The sequence below is a fragment of the Balaenoptera borealis genome (assembly GCF_965194805.1).
Source record: "Balaenoptera borealis genome assembly, chromosome: 5".
NCBI lineage: Eukaryota > Metazoa > Chordata > Mammalia > Artiodactyla > Balaenopteridae > Balaenoptera > Balaenoptera borealis.
In genome coordinates this window covers 9,916,944-9,938,345 of record NC_138862.1, presented here as the reverse complement: position 1 = coordinate 9,938,345, position 21,402 = coordinate 9,916,944, and the positions used below count along the sequence as shown (strand labels likewise).

At 40.0% G+C, this 21,402-nt stretch overlaps 1 protein-coding gene across 45 annotated transcripts in view; it reads right to left on the bottom strand.

Annotated features, from left to right (window-relative positions):
• SETD4 (SET domain containing 4) overlaps nt 1-21,402 on the bottom strand; it is a 472,148-nt gene that overhangs the window by 53,726 nt on the left and 397,020 nt on the right. For 39 of the 45 annotated variants that reach the window (XR_014245464.1, XR_014245465.1, XR_014245488.1 and 36 more), the window contains one exon: nt 7,380-8,595. The exons of 2 other annotated variants lie outside the window; for them this stretch is intronic. The gene's annotated coding sequence lies outside the window, so the exon portion shown is untranslated. Of the gene's footprint in view, nt 1-7,379; nt 8,603-21,402 lie in introns of all 45 variants that reach the window. 4 more of the 45 variants (XR_014245504.1, XR_014245496.1, XR_014245503.1 and 1 more) reach the window with 4 other exon arrangements.

Here is a 21,402-nt window from a genome sequence, read left to right as displayed (position 1 = left end):
TATATTAATGTATACAAACTTTCCCTTTGCAAGGACTTTCATCCCATCAGACTAACTATTGAAATTGGGCAAAGAAAATGGCCAATAAAAATGGCAATTAAATAGAATATCCCTCAAGGTAATCATATTTTCAGTTTCCCCTAATCTACCCTAAAACAGCTAAAAGGAACAAGTCTCTAAGCTGAAGAGTTCATTCTGATACCACCCAGTCACGAGTCTACATGAGCTAGGGAAAACCTATATAGTAAGTAGTGTGGAAAAACTCCATTGACTAGCTAGAATGTCAAAATGTAGTATTTCTACCCAAAAGTTTTGTTACAACAAGTGGTAGCACACAATAGTTTCCAATACAGAGAATTTCTTCAAAGTGAGGTCAATTAGAGTCTTAACACACTGTTATTAACACATGGATTAATAATTCACAAAACAGCTTTTTCTCCTCTCTTTACCCCACATCACTCCATGCTTGAGGCTTAACAGATTGCTTGGATACCGCTACAAAGGCCGTTTCTGCTTCATTCATTTGAGCCTGTGCACTGGTTGTCTGTTTCCTGGATGCCACTCCCCACCTCTCTCCCATCCCCACCCGGTAAACAGACTCAACTCGAAGATCAAAGTTCCTAGTAAAGCCCCCAGAGCTGGAGCTGGGCATTTCTTCCACTATTTACCGTATTTACCTCTAGCCATGTCTCAATTATGCAAAGCAGCACAGTAAATGGAAACAACTCTGCATCAGGAGTCAGCTCCCTGTTTTGTCACTTACCACGTTTGTGATCCTGAGGAAGCTTCCCAATCACCCAAGCCTTGGACTCCTTATGTGTAAAATTGGAATAATGACGCATAACTAAAAAGTCTTACAACAACTAAAAGAGAGAATTTGTGAAAAGCCCAGCACAGCGCACGGCACACAGGGGCACTCAGCAAATGGAACACCTTCCACAAATCCCATCTCCCTTCTCCAGGGTTCCCTCCAATAACCCTGCAGCCCACCAGAGTGGGGACCCCGGGGACGATGCACCCTATGTTAGGTCAGCACCCTGCTTGCTGCCCCCTGAAGCCCTATGTATACATGAAGTTTCCTCTGGGTTACAGCCTTCTCCTCCTCCTCTGTCTCCCCAGCTGATCCCAGCTTCCAACACAGAGATTGTGATTCACATCATCTGGGGTGAGGTCTGCAGTTGAGTAGTTTTTATTTTTTTAAACTTTAAAAACTTTTATTTTATATTGGAGTATAGTTGATTACAATGTTGTGTTAGTTTCAGGTGTACAGCAAGGTGATTCAGCTATACATATACATATATCGATTCTTTTTCAGATTCTTTTCCTATATAGGTTCTTAAAGTATATTGAGTAGAGTTCCCTGTGTTATACAGTAGGTCCTTGTTGATTATTTTGTATATAGTAGTGTGTATCTGCTAATCCCAAGCTCTTAATTTATCACTCCCCCCAACCTTTCCCCTCTGGTAAACATAAGTTTGTTTTCTATGTCTGTGAGTCTGTTTCTGTTTTGTGTTTTGTTTTTCTTGGGGCGGGCTGGGATATTAACTTTCTTTTTTTAATTTCTATTTTATATTGGAGTATAGTTCATTTGCAGGGTTGTGTTAGCTTCAGGTGTACAGCAAAGTGATTCAGTTATATATATACATATATCTATTATTTTTCAGATTCTTTTCCCATATATGTTATTACAGAATATTGAGTATAGTTCCCTGTGCTATACAGTAGGCCCTTGTTGATTATCTATTTTATATATAGTAGTGTGTATATGTTAATCCCAACCATTTAAAGCTCTATGTATACATGAAGTTTCCTCTGCGTTACAGCCTTCTCCTCCTTATCTGTCTCCCCAACAGATTCCAGTTTCTGACACAGAGGTTGTGATTCACATCATCTGGGGTGGGGTCTGCAGTTGAGTATTTTTTAAACTCCTAGCAGTTATTCTAATGTGCAACCAGGATTGAAACCCAACACATCCTTCCGTGATCCCTCCAGCTAACGGAGTCCCTCTCCAAATGTACTGTAATTGTTTGTTTCCTAGATGGCAACACCCTTCAAGGTCAGTACTGTGTTTCATTCAACTTCAAATCACTAAAATCTTAACACAATGTCGAGCATTTGCAGACCCTCAAAATCTTAATAAGTAAATAAAAGGGTAAAATGTTGGATAAATGGCCCACCTTGCTAGTCCTCTTTTCTTTTCTGGAGAATGTGTATAATATTTCTCTTACTCACAAAGACACTGAAAAATTAAATCAAGTTTTTTTTAAAAAAGCATATGTTTGGGTGGGATGAATTGGGAGCTTGGGATTGACATATATACACTACTATATATAAAATAGATAACTAATGAGAACCTACTGTATAGCACAAGGAACTCTACTCGGTGCTCTGTGGTGACCCAAATAGGAAGGAAATCCAAAAAAGAGGGGATATATGTAACCATGTGGCTGATTCACTTTGCTGTACAGCAAAAACTGACACAACAGTGTAAAGCAAGTATACTCCAATAAAAAAATAAAGAGCATATGTTTAAATAAATATGTACTGTATAAAGCAAAAGCATTGCCAAATTCCAATAATATATGTTCATATTCACTTTATACAATAAGAAAGCTGAAAGTAGGAATGTTTGTGAAAACGTATCAATTTAGTCATTCAAACGTCTCTCTTGAACTCATTTCTTTTTAATTTGTGGCTTTCAGCAGTAACCCTGGAAATAACTTCTTTAAAGTAGAATTCATGGTCGCGGTGACTTTGAACTCAGCTCACAGAGACTGATAGATGCTGAGCTAAACAGCATCTCACTTGAAACAAGACTGGCATGTGAAGCTATGGCCACAGAAGAAGAAGGATCACGTGTGCAGTCAGTGCCACTCCTGGCCCCGGAGCTGGATCAAATTCGAAAAAGCAGAACACAACCAGAATCTACTCTCTAAGCATCGTTCCTCAGGTAAGGCTTGGACACCTCCAACTCTGATCCCCCCACAGGGGACAATTCATACTTGAACGGTGCCCTGGGTGAGTCTATTATTGCTTTTAGGATGTGGGGAATAGCAGTATTCATTTCCAACTGGGTTCTTGACAAATTGCCACAAACTTAGAGCCTCAAAAACTGATAGCAAAAACAGTCCACAGATTTATTCTCTAACAGTTCTGGAGGTCAGACATCCAGAATGAGTCTTAAGGGACTAAAATCAAGGTGTCAGCAGGGCCAGTTCCTTCTGGAGTCTCCAGGGGATAAGCTGTCCCTTGTCTCTTCTAGCTTCTGGTGGCTCCTGACAGCATCACTCCAATCTCTGCCTCTGTGGTCTCATCACATCCTCCTCCATGGTAGTCAAGTCCCCTTCTGCCTCCCCCTTAGGTTTACATTTGGGGCCACCTGGATAATTCAGGATAATCTCTGCATCTCCAGGTCCTTAACTTAATCACATCTACAAAGTCCTTCTTGCCATGAAAGATGACATTCACAGGTTCTGGAGATTAGGACGTGGACATCTTTAGGGGCCATTATTCAGCCTGTACAGACACATAACTAGATGAAAGTAAGATCTGTCCACAAATAATTATAATAAAAGGCAGCACATAAAGATGCTCTAAGAGAAGGACAGGTGAAGACATACAGAAGTAAGAGAGGAAATAAGTCCTTCCCACTAAGAAGAGTCAGGAAAGGCCCTGTGGGCTGTAGGATTTGACCTGGTCTTGAGAGATGGGAAGACTTTGGAAAAAGTAAAACTCAAAATATGCCTTTAAAAAAGTCAATAATCGATACTCATTCTTCCTGTGGTGTGCACATACACATACACACACACAGTAAAATAAACCAAAACAATTTTTTGAAAAAGAATGATTGGGAGTATTCTGGACCCTTCAGCCAATGGTATAAATTGATACCAATGGTATCAATTGTGACCAAGGGTATAAATCGATATTATATAAAATATTGAAATTCTGGAACAAGGTTAAACTGAAATCTACGGAACACAATAGTCAAGGAACTGGCTATCTTACTGCATATATATATAATATGTATGGTAAAATAAATATTTTAAATAAATGAGAAAGGGGTAAGTCATTTCATAAATAAATCCCCCTGGAACAATTGATTATTTGATGAAAAAAATCTATTTAGATTCTCACCTAAAATCATTCACCAAAAAATATAAATTCCAAGGGAACTTTAAAATTAAATATAATATATCAATATATAAGAAATCAAGAAGAAAAAACTTTTTAAATTTACCATCATTGGAGGAGGTACAATTTACTAAAAGTAAGATGAAAACATTATTATATGTTACTAAGTTTAAATTTTAAGCTTCTCTTCAATCAAAATAAATAAATAGAAAAAATTAAAAGGCAAACATCATATTTGGGGAAAAACAGTCACAGGAAATACTATCTAGACAAAGTACTAATATCATTATATATATAAAAAGGTTAATCAAATTGAATTTTAAAATACTGAAGCTCCAATGGATAAATTGACAGAGGATGTGAATAGGCAATTTCCAAAAAGGAAATATAACTAATCAACAAATGTGTGGAAAATGTTTTCCTTCACTAGTAATCAAGGAATGGGGCATTAAAATAACAATGAAGTAACCTTTGACCCCTATCAAATTAGCAAAGATTTTTTTAAAAATAATAATTTCCACTGCTGATAAGGGGACTGTGAAAAAGGTACTCTCAAATATTGCTGATATTTTGGTATAATCCTTTTGGAAAGCAATTTGGCAAAGAGCCTTGCAATGTTTATACTCTCTAACTCAGTAAGTCCACTTTTGAGAATGGAGCCTAAGAAAGTAATTCTGAATATTCAGAAGCACTATCTATAAAAGGAAAAGAAAAAAATCAGAAGTAATCTAAACACTAGATACAAACACAGTTTTTACATAAATTGTGTATATTCATTTCATTAATTATAATGTAACTTTTAAAAATTATATTTCTAAAGAATATGCAATATATTGAAAATATAAGCATTGCAATGTTAAACGAAAAAAAGAGTAGGCTAGAAATAGTATATACATGATCTTTCCATTTAGAATGAAAACAAATAGAATAAAGATTAGATATAAATACGAAAAAATATTAACAGTGTCTGTCTTTAGATAGTGAAACCATGGATGAAATAGATAGATAATAGATAGATGGATAGATATTTGTTTGTTTTAATTATAAGATATCCTTTTGTCGTCATTGTCAAACTCTTACAGTTTGTCACATAAAGCTTCATTAAAAACTAATTTTAAATGCCCCCAATTAAATTTTTTTCCTACTGAAAATTTTCAGGAAATAAATTTTTTCCATTTTTTAAAAATAAAAACCGGTTTTTGTTTTTAATTTTTTTTGTTGTCTGTATGTAAATAACACAAGAATTACAAATTTAGAATCTCCTTCAAGAGAATACCCAGACCACTTTCCTTCTAAGACAATAGTTATCTGGTACAGCATTTTAAATCTCCATTGATTACACCATAACCCTCATAAAGTGTTTCTACTTGCTCATAACTTCTCCCATAAGCTCTGAAATTCAAATAAGTTATGCAGTTTTTTTAAAATTCTAATCTAGGTTTTTTTTTTTTTTTTTAATTTTTATTTATTTATTTATTTATTTTTAAACATCTTTATTGAAGTATAATTGCCTTACAATGGTGTGTTAGCTTCTGCTTTATAACAAAGTTAATCAGTTATACATATACAATATGTTGCCATATCTCTTCCCTCTTGCATCTCCCTCCCTCCCACCCTCCCCATCCCACCCCTCTAGGTGGTCACAAAGCACCGAGCTGATCTCCCTGTGCTAAGCGGCTGTTTCCCACTAGCTATCTATTTTACATTTGGTAGTGTATATATGTCCATGACACTCTCTCACCCTGTCACATCTCACCCCACCCCCTCCCCATATCCTCAAGTCTAATCTAGGTTTTGATATATATCTGTCTAGAGATAAAAGCTAAGTTGATTTCATGTCTTTAAAAAGACCCTCAAATATTACATGTGCTTCTAATCTCATTAGCAATTAGTTTTTAAACTGTTTGCTCATTGAACGTAACATTTGCAGATAATTTTAAGAAATGATTTTTCAAATTGCTTTAATAAATTCATCAAATGACGCCCCACTGTTGGATTTGGCAAAAATGGAGTTTGAGGTTGAGGAAAAGAAGGGATGCAGGCCCAAGAGCCCAGACAATCTGGGAGCCAGAAACCAGTGGCCCAGCAAGATGCCTGGTCACATCCAGAACCCAGGAGCCACTTGGCACTGGGAACGAAATGCACCCTTCTGTCTTGGACACCAGACCTGGGATGCAGCCAAGAACGGGGCTTGCCTTGGGGGACTTTCAGGAACCTTCCTGCACCAGCCCTGCCCCTTCTCTCGCTGGAGCTCTCCCTCTGCTGGGGAGTAGCCAGCCATGCAGAGCAGCGTCCAGGCCCTCTCGGGAGCCCTGCTGCCATGGACCAGGCAAGGAGCCCTGGTCAAACGTGACATTGCCTTTAGGACACAAGGAAGACTTGAATATCTCCCTGAACTTCTCTTGCCTGGTTTGTAGCCGTGTTGGATCAGGCCGGAAACTGTGACCTCCTGATACACAGTGTCTAGACAGTATGACATCCAAACCACATCAGCAGACCTCATCTCCTCATCAAAAATGTCAACATTCTGGAATTGCCCCATCCAGAATTGTAGCCACTAGCCACATAAAGCCATTTAACGTTAACTTTAAATTTATTAAAATTAAATAAAACTTAAAATGCAGTTACTCTGTTGCAAAAGCCATAGTTCAAGTTCAGCCAGAGGTGTCTGGTGGCTGCCACCTCAGACAACACAGGTCTAGACCATTCCCACCATCACAGAAAGGCCCACGGGGCAGCACTGTTCCAGAACATACTGGCTCTAGCAGGGAGTCAACGGGCCCACTTCCCCCATTTCTAAGACAGTAAAACTTAGAGGATCTGACTCGAAAAAAAAAAAAAAAAAAAACAGGGAAGAAGCTCAAATGCTGTTACCATTTAATTAATTAATTAAAATTTGCCTTCAGCCCCATCCATATAAAATAAACTCCTGACTGTGGTCAGCGGTTACATGCAGACTTTGTCATTTTGCTTACTGACTACACATTTTCATTGATCAATTCTAAATTGGATTATTGTTAGTTTTAAAAGCGCCTGAGCAGCAGAAAGTGGCCATGTGGCAGGCAAAGGGGAGATTGATAGCAGAATAAACAGGGAAAGTGACAAGATTCGAGGCTGAATTGATCACTGTCAGCGGGTCCGTGGTCAGCTGTCTGCCCTTTAGTGCCCAAAGTAAACATCAGAATAATGTTTAGACAAACACATTTGATTTTTGAGGTAATGGGTATGTCAACTAAATGACAAACCTTAGAAAGGTCAAAGGGATAGCCATTTTTCAGACTCTTTCAACCATTAATCGTTGATTTTGGTAACAGTGCTCTGGTAGGCAGAGCGGGGAGAGAACGTCGGCTTGTGTGCGCTGTGTGATGCTCCAGACAGACCTCCCCAGGATTCACCTGGTCGTCAAAATAAAATGCTGTTGTAAGCGAAGAGTTCCTCCTTTAAAAATGGCACTCAGCATCTCAGTTGTCCAAAGACAATCCAAAATGCAACCATCTTATTAATCCTTTGAAGGGACTCAGTCCATTAGCACCCACTAAAATCATATTTCTGTGGCCTGTTATCTACAATAAAACAAAGCACAGCAAATCCATTCCTAATCATCCATTAGCCTCTGAGAAATTTATAACATTGTTTGAAACACAGGAAATCACTGGTGAATCACAAGTATCCAAAATTATAGTTTGGTACAATTCACCACTTGCTGGGACATTTTTAATGTGATTTTTTCCCCTTTGAAAATCATACATTAACTATGACTTACAAGGCCAATCAGCACTGATGGTGACTATTGCGAGAGTCCCAAATTCACTTGGTTTATCTGATCACACAAAGCATTTTTTTTCTTTTGCCTAGAGGGATGTGACAGATGAAACTGGATGGGAATGGAATGTAGGTAGAGATGTTCCTGCCTCCAGAAGGAGCTGAGCATGACCCTGCTTCTCACAGAAGAATGTCATGGTGTTCTTGTGTGCTGGCAGTTGCTGCATGCAAATCATAATTTATCAATCTATTGAAATTATGTCACTTGCCAAAATGTTAGGACTCTCTAAACTCATCAAGCACATCAATGTACATAGGAAGTCAGAGAAATGTGAAGTGTGTATTTGAGTCCTACCTGTAAATACACATGCCATGGCACGGAGTGCACATCCCTCAGATAAAATAGTGTAATGAGTAGGAAGCATAAACCATATAGAGGTCTATTGTTTTGCTGTGTAAAATTCCAGCAAACTCACTGTGCAGCTTGGGTACTTAGGAAATAAGTCTTTGAATATATCTGCAGTGTGGGAGTGTCTTAGTCAGCTTCAGTGCCATAACAAAATACCTAGAGTGAGTGGCTTGAACAATAAAACTTTATTTTCTCACAGCTCTCGAGTCTAGAAGTCCAAGATCAAGGAGCCAGCATGGTCAGTTTCTGGTGGGAGCTCTCTTCCTGGATTGTAGACAGCTGCCTTCCTGCTGTGTCCTCACAGGGCAGGGAGAGAGAGAGAGGGAGAAAGGGAGAAAGCAAGCTCTTTAGAGTCTCTTTTAATAAGGTCACTAATCCTACCATAAAGGCCCCATCCTCATGACCTCATCTAAACCTAATGACCTCCCAAAGGCCCCACCTCTGAATACCATCACGTTGGAGGTCAGGGCTTCAACATATGAATGTAGGGGGCACACAATCAGTCCATAGCAGGAGGCATGAGGTTATCAGCTTATGGAGGTGGATGTTACTGATGTTCACCAATTTCTAGTTCTTGTCTATTTCTAGTGATGTCTTCATTACACTTCTCCGTACCCTTGGAATTAAGTTTGGCCATGTCATTAGTCATGGCTAATGAAATATGAGGCATGTCACTTCCAGGCTAAAACATGCCACTGCTGTTGCTCAGCTCTCCTGTCATCTCTTACGCTATCAAGGTAAGCCCTGAGCCCCTTGTGATTGTGTCATAGGTGGTATTCTAGTTACCATGCTGCAGAAGAGCTGAGCAGCTTAAAAAAAGCATTGACTTATACTCATGGATGCTGTGGGTCAAGAATTTGAACAGGGTAAAAAGAGGATGACTTGTCAATGCTCCATTATATCCGAGGCTGGGAAGTCAATGGCTAATGTCTAGAATCATCTGAAGTCTTGTTCATTCACATATCTGGTGCTGGGGAAGATGATTCAAAGGCTAAGACTGCCACCTTGAGTGCCCACTGTAGACTCTCTAAGTGGTGGGGACTTGCTCACAAACGGCAACATCAAGGCAGTCAGATTTCATACATGGTGGCCCAGGGTTCCAGCAAAGAAGGCAGAAACTACATGGTCTTTTGAAGCCAGCTTGGAAGCCACACATATTACACCAGGTATACGCTATTAGCTGAAGTATCAATAAGCTGGCCCAGGTTCAAGGAGAGGGGACACATATACCATCTCTCCACCAGAGGAGTGTCAAAGAACGTGTGTGCATGGCTGGAGTCGGTGGGGAGGGGACTTCTTAAGACCACTACTGAGGGTGTGGAATGCCTGTTTGGAGCAGAGCCCCACTGCCCTTCCACAAAACCATGTGGAATAATAATAAACTCTTACTGTGTTAAGCCACTGAGGTTTTGGTGGCATCTGTCCATGCCCAACCCAAATAGAATATCTCCTTAAGTCCTCAAAGAGTTAATGAGCTTCCTCCATAAATATCAAATTAACCAAAACAGGAAAGGCTTCTACTTCAGAGGAGTATAGCTCCAGTACTAAATTCATGCTTCAAAAGCAATCAGGTTGGAGTGTATAACTGAGTTACTTTGTTGTACAACAGAGATTGGCACAGAATTGTAAATCAATTGTACTTCAATAAAAAAAAATTTTATAAAAAAAAAAAAGCAATCAGGTTACGCAACTTTAAACCAACATCCCCCAAACTGTGTTTGGAGGAACACAATATATATGTCCAATTTTTTTAGCTAGAAAACGGAGGTTCCCAATAAAGCCACAATAGCATGTACCTGCCCCCAACTGCCTGCTAAGTGGCCATGTCAAACATCGGAGATCAGCCTCAACACTAACCGTCAAACAATCCTCTCCTGAGTCCCAAAAACTACTTTCTCTAAGATCCATTCTAGTATAGTTCCTCTCCAAACCCACATTATGTTTGTATCTTTGTGTATGTAAATTCCTGTCTTTGGTCAACTTTGGTGCAGAGGAGAGAGTATGGGTTTGAATTCTACTACTTGACCAGTTATTTCCAATAAGTATGTCAAAGTATAATTCTATGTCTAAAGTTGAACTAAAAGCTGGATTGGGGGGTGAGGGATCTACTGAAGACTTGTTAGCGAAGGCTAAGATCTGAAGTAGCTTTTCATCTCCCTAGGGAGGCAAGATGGGCACACAAAACCATATTAGTCATCTGATCGTGTATGATAAGGACATTATCAGATTCACGAGAAAGGAGATGAGAATTGGTTAAAGTAGAAGGAGACAGCTTTAGAGAGGGAACTGGATTCAGCTTGTCTTTGCAAGGAAGACAGATTGGACTGTAAGGGGAGGAGAAAGAATGCACAGAATGTGTAGAGGCAAGAATGCTCAGGGGAGGATGTGGTGCAAGGAAGAAACCAGACAGCTGGACTATGTACAGTGTCCTCACAAAGCATCAAGTTATCAAAGTTATTGATAGTTCCAAAGTCATTGTGATCCAGTGGAGAACCTGACTCAGCCCACTTCCCAAGGGCTTCAGACCAGATGGAAAACTAGGTTCCTCTTATTTTATACTATGACCTGGAGCAGCTTGAAAAAAGCAAGAAAAGTCAAGAGTCTGGGAGGAGGTGGGCTGTGAAACAGAAGGTCCTGGGCACAAATCCAACTCTGCTTCTCAATCGCAGATGAGGACAAATGAGTATGAAATTCTCATGAACATGACTTCTCTGTGGATTAGTTTGACACTGTGTGTAATGTTCCCAGCACTGTTATGGTTACATGGTAGATGCTCAAAAGAAGGTGTGTGTTATCATCACCATCATCATCATTATCATCACCATCACCTCATTAACAAAATGAAAGATCCCAAGGATAAATTCCAAGCTATGCTTTGGAAAGAAATAGACTAGAAAGATAGAGATTTGTAGAGCACACAGGGCTCATGAGTCCTGAGTCAGCAATAGAATGTGCTTCAACTAAAAAAGTTAATTTAAGAATATTTTCCATCCGCGGTTTGTTGAATCTGCAGATGCGGAACCCGCGGGTATGGAGGCCGCGTCAAACATCGTAGTAATGAAACTGTAGTAATGAAACAAGGAAAGAGCAGCATTATAAAATCCCAATGCAAGTTAGTGTTGACTTCTCAGGAGGAGTGGGGAGGACAGATGTCAATGAACATTATTGGCAGTTCTTGGATTGTGCAGAGGCTTGATGCCTGTAATGTATCATTAATAAATGAATAAGTAAAATGGGAGAGTGCCATGCACGAACCGATGACGATAGCTTAAATATCAAGTAAAATCAAATACTGCCCAGTTCTGTACTTGGTTATGTGAATGATGAGAAAATGTCCTCATGTAGGAGTCTTCCATCCTCTGAACACTGAAGCAAAATAATTATACTCATTAAAGAAAAAAAAGTTAATTTAAGAATATCATTTTAAAAAAAGGAAGTACTAATGTCTGCTGCAACATGCAACATGGATGAACATTGGAAACACTATGCTAAGTCAAAAAAACCAGATGCAAAAACCATATTGTAAACTAGAGATGATCATACTAAGTGAAGTAAGTCAGAAAGAGAAAGACAAATAGCATATGATACCATTTATATGTGGAATCTAAAATATGACACAAATGAACTTACCTATGAAACAGAAACAGACTCACAGACATAGAGAACAGACTTGTAGTTGCCAAGGGGGAGGGGTGTGGGGGGAGGGATGGAGTGGGAGTTTGGGGTTGGTAGATGCAAACTATCGATGTTATATATAGAATGGATAAACAACAAGTTCTTACTGTGTAGCACAGGGAACTATATTCAATATCCTGGGATAAACCGTAATGGAAAAGAATGTGAAAAAGAATGTATATATGTGTATAACTGAGTCACCTTGCTGTATGGCAGAATTTAGCACAACATTGTAAATCAACTATACTTCAATTAAAAAAAAATAGAAAAAGACCATATTGTATGAGTCCATTGATATGAAATGTCCAGAACAGACAAATCCATAAAGACAGAGAACAGATTAGGGTTTTCCAGGGGTTCTGGAGAAGAGGCAATGGGAGTAACTGCTTAATGGGTTCGAGGTTTCCATTCGGGGTGATGAAAAGTTCTGGAACTAGACAGTAATGATGGTTGCAAAACATCATGAATGTACCTAATGCCACTGAATTGTACACTTTACAGTGGTTAAAATGGTAAATTTTAAATTATGTGTATTTTAACACAGTAAAAAAGTGGCATCCAAATATATTAGCAGAAAAGTAACATTAAAAATCAGGGAACTAGTGGGAAGCAGCCACATAGCACAGGGAGATCAGCTTGGTGCTTTGTGACCACCTAGAGGGGTGGGATAGGGAGGGTGGGAGGGAGACGCAAGAGGGAGGAGATATGGGGATATACGTATATGTATAGCTGATTCACTTTGTTATAAAGCAGAAACTAACACACCATTGTAAAGCAATTTTACTCCAATAAAGATGTTAAAAAAAAAAAGCAGGGAACTAACTCTCTCCTAACACTCAGAATTTAAGACCCTAGTGAGATGACGGTACAGTATGGATGCATGACATTAAAAATGACTGATAGAGAAACTGAAGAGCAATAAAAATAATAAAAAGCCTAGAAAAGAGACACTGTGCCAAAAAGTGGTCAGAGATGGAATGACTAACACAGACAGAGGAGACAGCAATAACGTGTAGAAATCGGAGAGGTTATCTGAGATTATCTGACTGTCCATGTACGCTCTATTAAAATAACAAGATTGTCCTTGCATAATTCCCCACTCTAATTCATTTCAGCAAAAGTCCCACCCCAGAACCCCTGGGGCACTGAATGCCAACTATAAATAAACCGTGTTTATTTATAAACAATACTGTGAAACAATACTGTATTGTAATCAATTTTCATATTTTCCCAAATTTCAATGCATAGAGAAACTCGAATCTTGGTGTAATATTTTCCCCACGAATAGGGAAAGTTGATACTTTCACCATTTGGAAGACAGAGAGAGAAGGATGCTTTCTGGAGAAGGAGTTAAAAGATGTTAAACTGAGTAGAAAGTGGACCATTGTGCACAACTCTCCCCTCACTACAGCTGGTCATCTGCTGGAACCAGTGAGCAGAGGGGCACTTGCCGTCTGAGAGGGAAGTGGCTGAATTAAGGAAGCCCTTTATTTGGAGGAAAGCCCTTTATTTGGAGGAAAGTTTTGTTAGCAAGGACAGCTACGGGGCTGTGATCAGAACGCCCAGCTGAGGCTACCCCAGGAGTCCTGTAAGAGAAAGGCCTGAGCTCGTGCTGTCAGGCTCAGCTCTGAGTCGGCAAACAAATATACAGTTTTTGAGTTAAAGTTTCATGTAGTGCTATAATAATTAATCTTGCTTCGATGTTTATAAGGTCATCATTTTGGAATCTGTAGACTGACAGTAATAACTCTACGTATCAGGCTGCCTGAATCCAATTACAAATATCTCATCTATAGTGGCAGCAACTTGGAGTGAGGTGAAACTTGGAAGAAAGGCTGGAAAAGTTCCATCCGGACCGCTAGCCTGAAAAAACTGCTGATAAACATGAAACTTATCAACAATTCTGAAATGTCTTTCCCAGATAGAAACATTTTACGCTATGAGCTTTTTGAGGACTCTTTTTCGGAGAAGCCTTACTGCACACCATGGGTTCAGAATGCAAATCACCACCTACAGTGGAAGAAAGAGATAAATTTTAAAAGCAGATTTTCAGAGAAAAACCCAAAGGAAGACAAACAAATGGACAAATGGGGTAGGGGAGGTGAGATGAAGGGATGGAGTGAGATGAGGAGGGACAGAGATGAAAATAAGAAAGATCCCAAAAAGGAGACTCACTTCATCTCTTCAAATTTCCTAGTGTCCTGATGGAGTAATGGGAGATTCCAACACAGATGGCAGGATCTAAGTAAAGGATCAGGGGACATCAGCTGGCTTTTTATTTGTTCCCAGACCCAAGCGGTGTCCACCTCTCAGCTGACACCTCTGTCACCCATGGGTGGCCCCTGATCTGCTCCAGCTAAGTTTGTTTCCTTGTTGACCAACACGCCAACACATCACAACAAGAAGGTGGCATGGAAAATGACTTAAAACATGCATCATGCTCATAGGAAGAGAGTCAGTCTTCTTATCTGCCCCTGCAAAATAGGAATTGCACAAAAGGACACTTTGTCATCGTAAAAGAACGATGCACAGCCAGGCTGACCCGTATTCCTAGGGCTTGGAGAACGAGGAGGCCAGTCAAGGCTCTATCTCCCCTGACACCAGGGCGCAGGGCCACACTCCCATCTACTCACTTAGCTGTGAACGCCAAAAGTTCTGCAATCCTTTCTAGACTTTAGAACCATAAGGATTACAGTGTCCTATCTCAAGAAGAAAGGAAGTGCCTTTTTTTTTGGATTAGGTTTGGTTTGTTGTTTGTTTTGCTCTGTTTCCACTTGCTCTCAGGTCAGCTACCCACTCTTCAGAACGGAACCAGACTTCCTCTGCACCGTGAACAGGACCCTGGCTTTTTCCCCAGGCCTCCTGCAGAACTTCTAGCACCTTCCTCACACAGATTGCAGGTAGGAGATTAGAAGCACAGAGCTCTGGAATTGGAAGGATGGAAAAGAAGATGTAAATTAAGGTCCACCTTTCAATCTCCTGGGACTCCAGTTCAAATTTAAGCGCTCAAAACAGTGACTCTCTCCTAGAGAAAGGGAGCCGCTGTTCCATCCACAGTGCAACAGGCTGTTTCCTGGCTGGTGCTGCCCATCTCTGGGCTAAAGCCAGAGTGCCCACTGCATGAGCTGTGAGCACACGTGGTCCAGCAGAAACCCCTTCGTTTACCACATCTGTCTCTTTAAAATGTCGGTAAGGTCCACTTTCTCCCTGCATTGCATCTGTTTCCCTGGCATCCCACGTTTCTGTTACAGAGAGCTAAATCCTTGATTTATTGCTTTCTCTTTTTAAAAGTAAGACAATGTAGGTTCAAGACATTTAGCAAATGTCTCCAGCTAAGCCAAAAATTTAAAGATGAGGAAGGATTTGGAATTCCCTATACTATTCTCCTGTGACCAGGTTGTGTGTTGTTTGTTTCCCGGGCATGTTGTGATACGAGGCTCTTTGACTACATATAAAGATGTCTTAATTGGTCTCAGTGATTTCCAGCTTGCAAGACATCACCTAGAGCTAGACTGGTACAAATTTTTAAAATTTTTAATTAGCATTTTAAAAATTAAAAATAAACCTTAGAGTTAGATCAGTCCATATTCAAATGCTCTGGGCATCAGTCCCAGCTACTCACCAGCTGGTGACTTGAGACCAGTTACCTAACTTCCCCATGCCTCAGTTTCCCACATCTACAAAACTCTGATGAGAATTCCTGCCCTACCTACTTGGCAATACTAAAATGGGAAAATGCTACGAATTATAAAGCATTCAAAGGTGCTGCCTTATGACTGAGAATACCAACTTGTTCACTGGGGGACTTGCAGGTTATGCTCAAGTCATTGGAGAGTAAGACACAAGTAACTTCCTACTAAACTACTGAACTACAGGGCTTCTTCCAGAACCCATCCATGTGAGTGCTAGTAGCTACCTTTCCATCTACGGTATGGAACACCTGTTTTTACAGAATGATCATCTGAGTGCAGCTGTTTCCAAATCTAAAAATAAGTCAAGGTATAAGCAATCTTTAAATTTTTAAATTATATGGTAAAGTCAACTTTTTCCCCTTTGGTGTACAGGTCTACGAATTTTCATACGTATAGATGGGCCTAACCAACACCCCAATCAATGTACTGACCAGTTCCATCACCTAAAACATTCCCTTAATGGACACATTCTTTCTCCCTCTCCCCACCTCACAGCACGTGCAAGCATGGATTGTTCTCCAGGTCTATTCTGACCTTTTTGGAAAACGTCATCTAAATGGAATCATACAGTATTCAGCTGTTTGAAACTGGCTGTTTTTCACTCAGCATAGCATCTTTGAGAATCATCATCAAAGTTATTGTCTGTTTCTTTTCATCACTAAATAGTATTCCCTGGTACTGATGTACCACGGTTGGTTTAACCATTCACCTGGTAAAGGACATCTGGTTTATTTCCACATCTTAGCGATTATTAATAGAGCGGCATAAACATTCACATGTAAGTTGTTGTGTGAGCCTAAGTTTTCATCTCTCTAGGGTAAACACCTAGGAGTGGGATTGCTGGGTCATCCAAATCATTCTTTTATAGTGACAGGTAAATTTCAACATCACATTAAATCTCCAGATTTTTTTTTCAAGTCAATCTCTTAAAATAAGAGACTAAAAACACTATTAAACAACACTCAAAAACTCATGTACTCTACCCTCTCTCAAAATTTGAGGTTTTGATATTTTTGTGCTATTTTTGAGTGTTTTCCATAGATATTTAAAATGTCATTTTAGCACATTGTAAATAATTTTCAGTGATTCTATCAAGAGTTATTTTTATCAGCTAAGAAACATCCATTTGACTTTCTGAAATAAAGACAAAATAAAGCTAAGTAGAAAGGGGGTTCAACATCAGAGTTTGAGTTAACACAGACCGGATCTAGCATAATTTTGAAGCCACTAAGGCTGAACTTTATGAAGAACACTCCTTCAACACTACTTATCAAGTAACCCTTGGGGTGTTTGAAGATACTTTTTAGGAGTGCCCCCAAAGGCCTGGATTTAGCATTTGTTAAGCAGTCCTGGAGGAAGCCACAGCCCCTGGAGTTTTGTGAGCCAGTCTCTACGTGGTATCTCTTGCCCTGAGCCTCATGGGTCCCACGGGCCCCAGAACAATCTTCATTCCCATGGTTGAAGATGACAGCATAATGTCAGTGTACTTAAAATTCAATTTCATTCTTCCTAATCTATGCTCCATTATGCAGGCCTTTGAAATAGTCTCCGAAGAAGGTAAGCCTTCTATTGATTCCCATTCTCCTACATAGCAACTGGTGTGTAGCAACCCATAGTATAATATGAGGGGGAGAAAATATTGATTCTAGGAAACTTAATATTATTAAAAGACAGTTGTATTAAATCTCTTTCCTGGACTTAGCTGAGCGCTTTTTTTTTTCTTTCCCATTTTCAGAAAATCAATGAAGCTAATACCCTTGTTAGTTTTAGAGTTTCTACGACAGCAGTTTCATGTCATCATAGAACCATCGGAAGGTTTGTAGGCTCAGCGCTCGAAGCTTGCAGCCCTTGACTGACTGACGATAATAACATTCTTCTCTTTAGTTTTTTCTCTTTAGCTATTCTGCCACTCAGAGGGGGCAAGTTGTATTCGAATTACATTTTCCATGTTATCTGTTTTCTCCGGTGTGTAAAAGTCTCAAGATAATGCTTAGCCTTCACCATAAAATGCCTAAGTGCCTATGATAAAGTTCATTTCAAAAATGCAATTTGCAGTTTGAGAGAAGTCTAAAGAAATAAAACCAACAGGAATCAACATGGCGGGGGGGGGTTGCTTGATGGAGAACACCCGCCAACTGAAAACCCCAGAATCTGCTATTTAAGACTGTGTAAGTCACATTGGTTTTTCTGTGGACCATCCAAACATGAGCTTTCCTTTTTATAAGAAGCAGCTGCTTCTGATTTGTGACAAGATTAAAGCATTTTGGAATCTCTTTCCAGCATCCAAGTTCTGATAGAATGTCTGCTATGTCATTATCAAATATAACAAGACTGTAATATGGCTCCAGAGTCAATGAACCAAAGACTGGAATCTTCTTCTAATTATATAATATGAAACTTCTTGTAATTCTGATGCCATGAATTTGGAATTTGTGATTAATATGAGTTAGACTGCTAAGCAAGCATTTTCATCATAGATACTGCAAACAGTATTTTAAAAATAAGATGGCAAGAATAATGCTGAAACTATGTGAAAAACAAACTGTTTTCAAACCCCCTCAAAGACTTTAGAAGCCACAATTAGCATGCAAATATTTGTGGTGCTTTTTATAGTTATTTTATATCCCTTTCCTCTGGCTCCTCTTGAGAGTGGTATTCTCAGCTTCCAACTGACCAAGTCCACCTGGACATTTCAGACACCATGAATTGATTTGCCCCCAAACTGGACTGGATATTTGTATTTCTTGCTCACTGTCTCTCTTCCTGTTTTCCCACTTTCCATGAAAGGACACATCTCTACCGTCACCTAAAAGAAAAATCTGAAAAGCAACCAAGGACCGTTGGTTGACGTTGACACTGTTTAAGAAATATCTGTCTAACTTGACTCCTCTCCCCTAGAATTCATCCTGTTGCTGCTTCCTCCCCACTCACCGGACCCCTGAAAGGCCTCTTACCTACCAGCATCTCTGGGTGTCCCAGAGACACCCTCCTGAAAAAAGCAAAGCATCAGATCATATTGAAAACTGACCTTGGCTTCATATCGCCCATCAGATAACATGCCGAGTCACCAGCACCCTGTGCTGGGAAGGCTCTGGACTCAAAGATGATGCACATGAGCTTGAGCAGATACCAGAGCAGAAATGCCTGCGTCCTCTTTGGCTGAAGGTGGGAGACCCAAATGGCTCGAACAGGAGTTTTTGTCAGTGATACTTATACAAAATGGGTCATAGAGGTGAAGGGGGTCCAGACCAGTGGAGACGTGAAAATCAGCCTGAGACTTTTTGACTGTATCCCTCCATCCGTGGGGAATCATGGTATGTCATGAGCAGAAGAGGCAGAGAGAAGCAATGTCTAATTGGAAACACCAATACCCTCCCCTACTGCCACACAAACAACTAAATGATGTCATTAGGCTACTAGCTATTTTTGCTAGTGACTACTTCATTTGTCTGTCATGGGAAACAAGGACAGAAAGAGAGATTTATTGACAAGTAACTCTTTAGGAGCTTCCCTTGAATACACTTTGAATTTTTAAGTAACACTTTGTACTGGCTCTACAGACATAAATAGTGTTTCACAGATTTACAATGTATTAGTAGTAGTATATAGCTTAACTGTGATGGTCCTTTCTCCAGAGGATAAAAAAATAGAAATATAGTACATCATCAGATAAAGTACTAACATATTAATGAGGGGACTTCATTTCTTTGAACCAAAGAAAACAAAAAAATATGATGACGAATGCATTAATGAGTGTTTCAAACTTAAGTGCCTGGTCCTTTTAGTCCAAAGGCATTTTATCAGATAATCTCATTCTAAGTAAGACACAGTGGTCCTATGTGTTATCGCCTCCATTTGAGAAGATCATTTAAAAATCATTTAAAAGGGAGTTGGTATGTATATACCACAATTTGTTTATCCAACCATCCACTGATGAACATTTGGGTTCAGTCATTTAAAAAAACGAAGTACTGACACATGCTATAACACGGATGAACCCTGAAACATTATGCTAAGTGAAAAAAGCCAGGAACAAAAGACATGTTGTATGATTTCATTTATATGAAATGCCCAGAACAGGCTAATCCATAGACAGAGAAAGCAGATTTGTGGTTGCCAGGGGCTGGAGGGAGAATGAGGGATGACTGCTTAGTGGGTACAGGATTTCCTTTTGGGGTGATGAAGTTGTTTTGGAACTAGATAGACGTGGTGGTTATACAGTGCTGTGGGTCTACTTAATGCCACTGAATTCTTCACTTTAAAATGGTTAATTTTGTGTTATGTGACTTTCACCACAATTTTAAAAGGGGGGAGGCGGTCTGTAGATGGTCATCCAGGAGGCTGTTACAGTGAAATTTCAGACATTGTGGCAATAGGGTAGAGGTTTCCTATTAAAGAGCTTTCTCAGGGTCCCTAAATCACAGGAATGAGTTTGCCTTTGTCCAGGACTGAACTTGCCTCAGATAAAAAGTCCTCACTGTGGCTTGTCTGGGAAGCCGAGGTTAGCTCGCAAGAAAGGAAGGAGAGTTGGCCTCAACCTTCCACTGGCATGGATCCATCCTCTGTGCAGAAAAAGAAATAATAAGTAACTAATGCTGACTGGAATTAATTTTATTATTATCCTTATGCTATGCTGACCTTTTCTTTTCTGTGGCCTAAAATTAGATCTTGTGTTGTTTATCCAACTTTTGCCTGGGATTCTTTTTTAAGTTGTATTGATTCCCTACTGCTGTGGCAGCAGAACCAAGCCAAGGCGAGACCTGGTGGTTACACACAGTTTACTTTATGGTTTCACCCTCGGACACAGACCGAGGCAGCGACATTTGTTTCTGGTTACTGATGACACATGTGTTTCATCTTTCTTTCTCATGCCCCAGGCTAACCTGGGAAGCCTACCCAGGGCCTTACGCAAGGGAGCCCCTGGTTGCTGAGGCTGCAGACTATAGAGTCTAGAAGTCTGAGACTTGAAGACCCACCCACCCGATTCCCATTGGATAAGAATGCCAGCCTTTCTCAGGGCAGGAAATCAACATCGTGAGGGCCAAGGATAAAGAAGAAACTAGATGGAAGTGAGCTTTGAGTAGGTATAGTTTTGCTGTCCTGCTTTTTGATGTGAGTGGGTGTACATTCAACTTTGCCTTTCTATGAAAAACATCACCAGGAGGAGGGCACAGCTGTCAGGGTCCATTCAAACGACAGAAATCACTCTAGTTATTTTAACAAGGAAGATGTAATGCAAAGAAATGTTAACTATAAAAGATGTTTAACTATTTTATTTTTAAAAAGGGACCCTAAGGAAGTAGCATTACCTTTAGGATGAGGAAGAGAGATCAAAGGACAAAGAATTAGGAGAGAAGTCCCCTCTTGCCACCCACAAGGCTGAGACTCAGAGCTCATCAGAGGGGACTCAGCTACCACAAGAACTTACAACCTGCTGGTGGTCAAGAAGCATTCTGGAAGGCAAAGGCCAGAGATGGTCTGGAGAAGCAGCCTGTCATTGTAGGGGTGTGTGTGGGAAGAGCTTCTGGGAAGTGGCCACCAGCAGGGAGAACATGGCCGGAGGTCAACAGCCAGAGTTCAGCTGCATAGGCCACCGGGCCACTGCAGAGGAGGGTAACGCTGAATCCAGAACTCTGAATCCAGAACTCAGGAGCAAAGAGCTTTCACCTTGCATTGCCATTCTAAAACCCTCCTGTGATGAAGTTAACATTTGGCCAGTGGGCAAAGGAG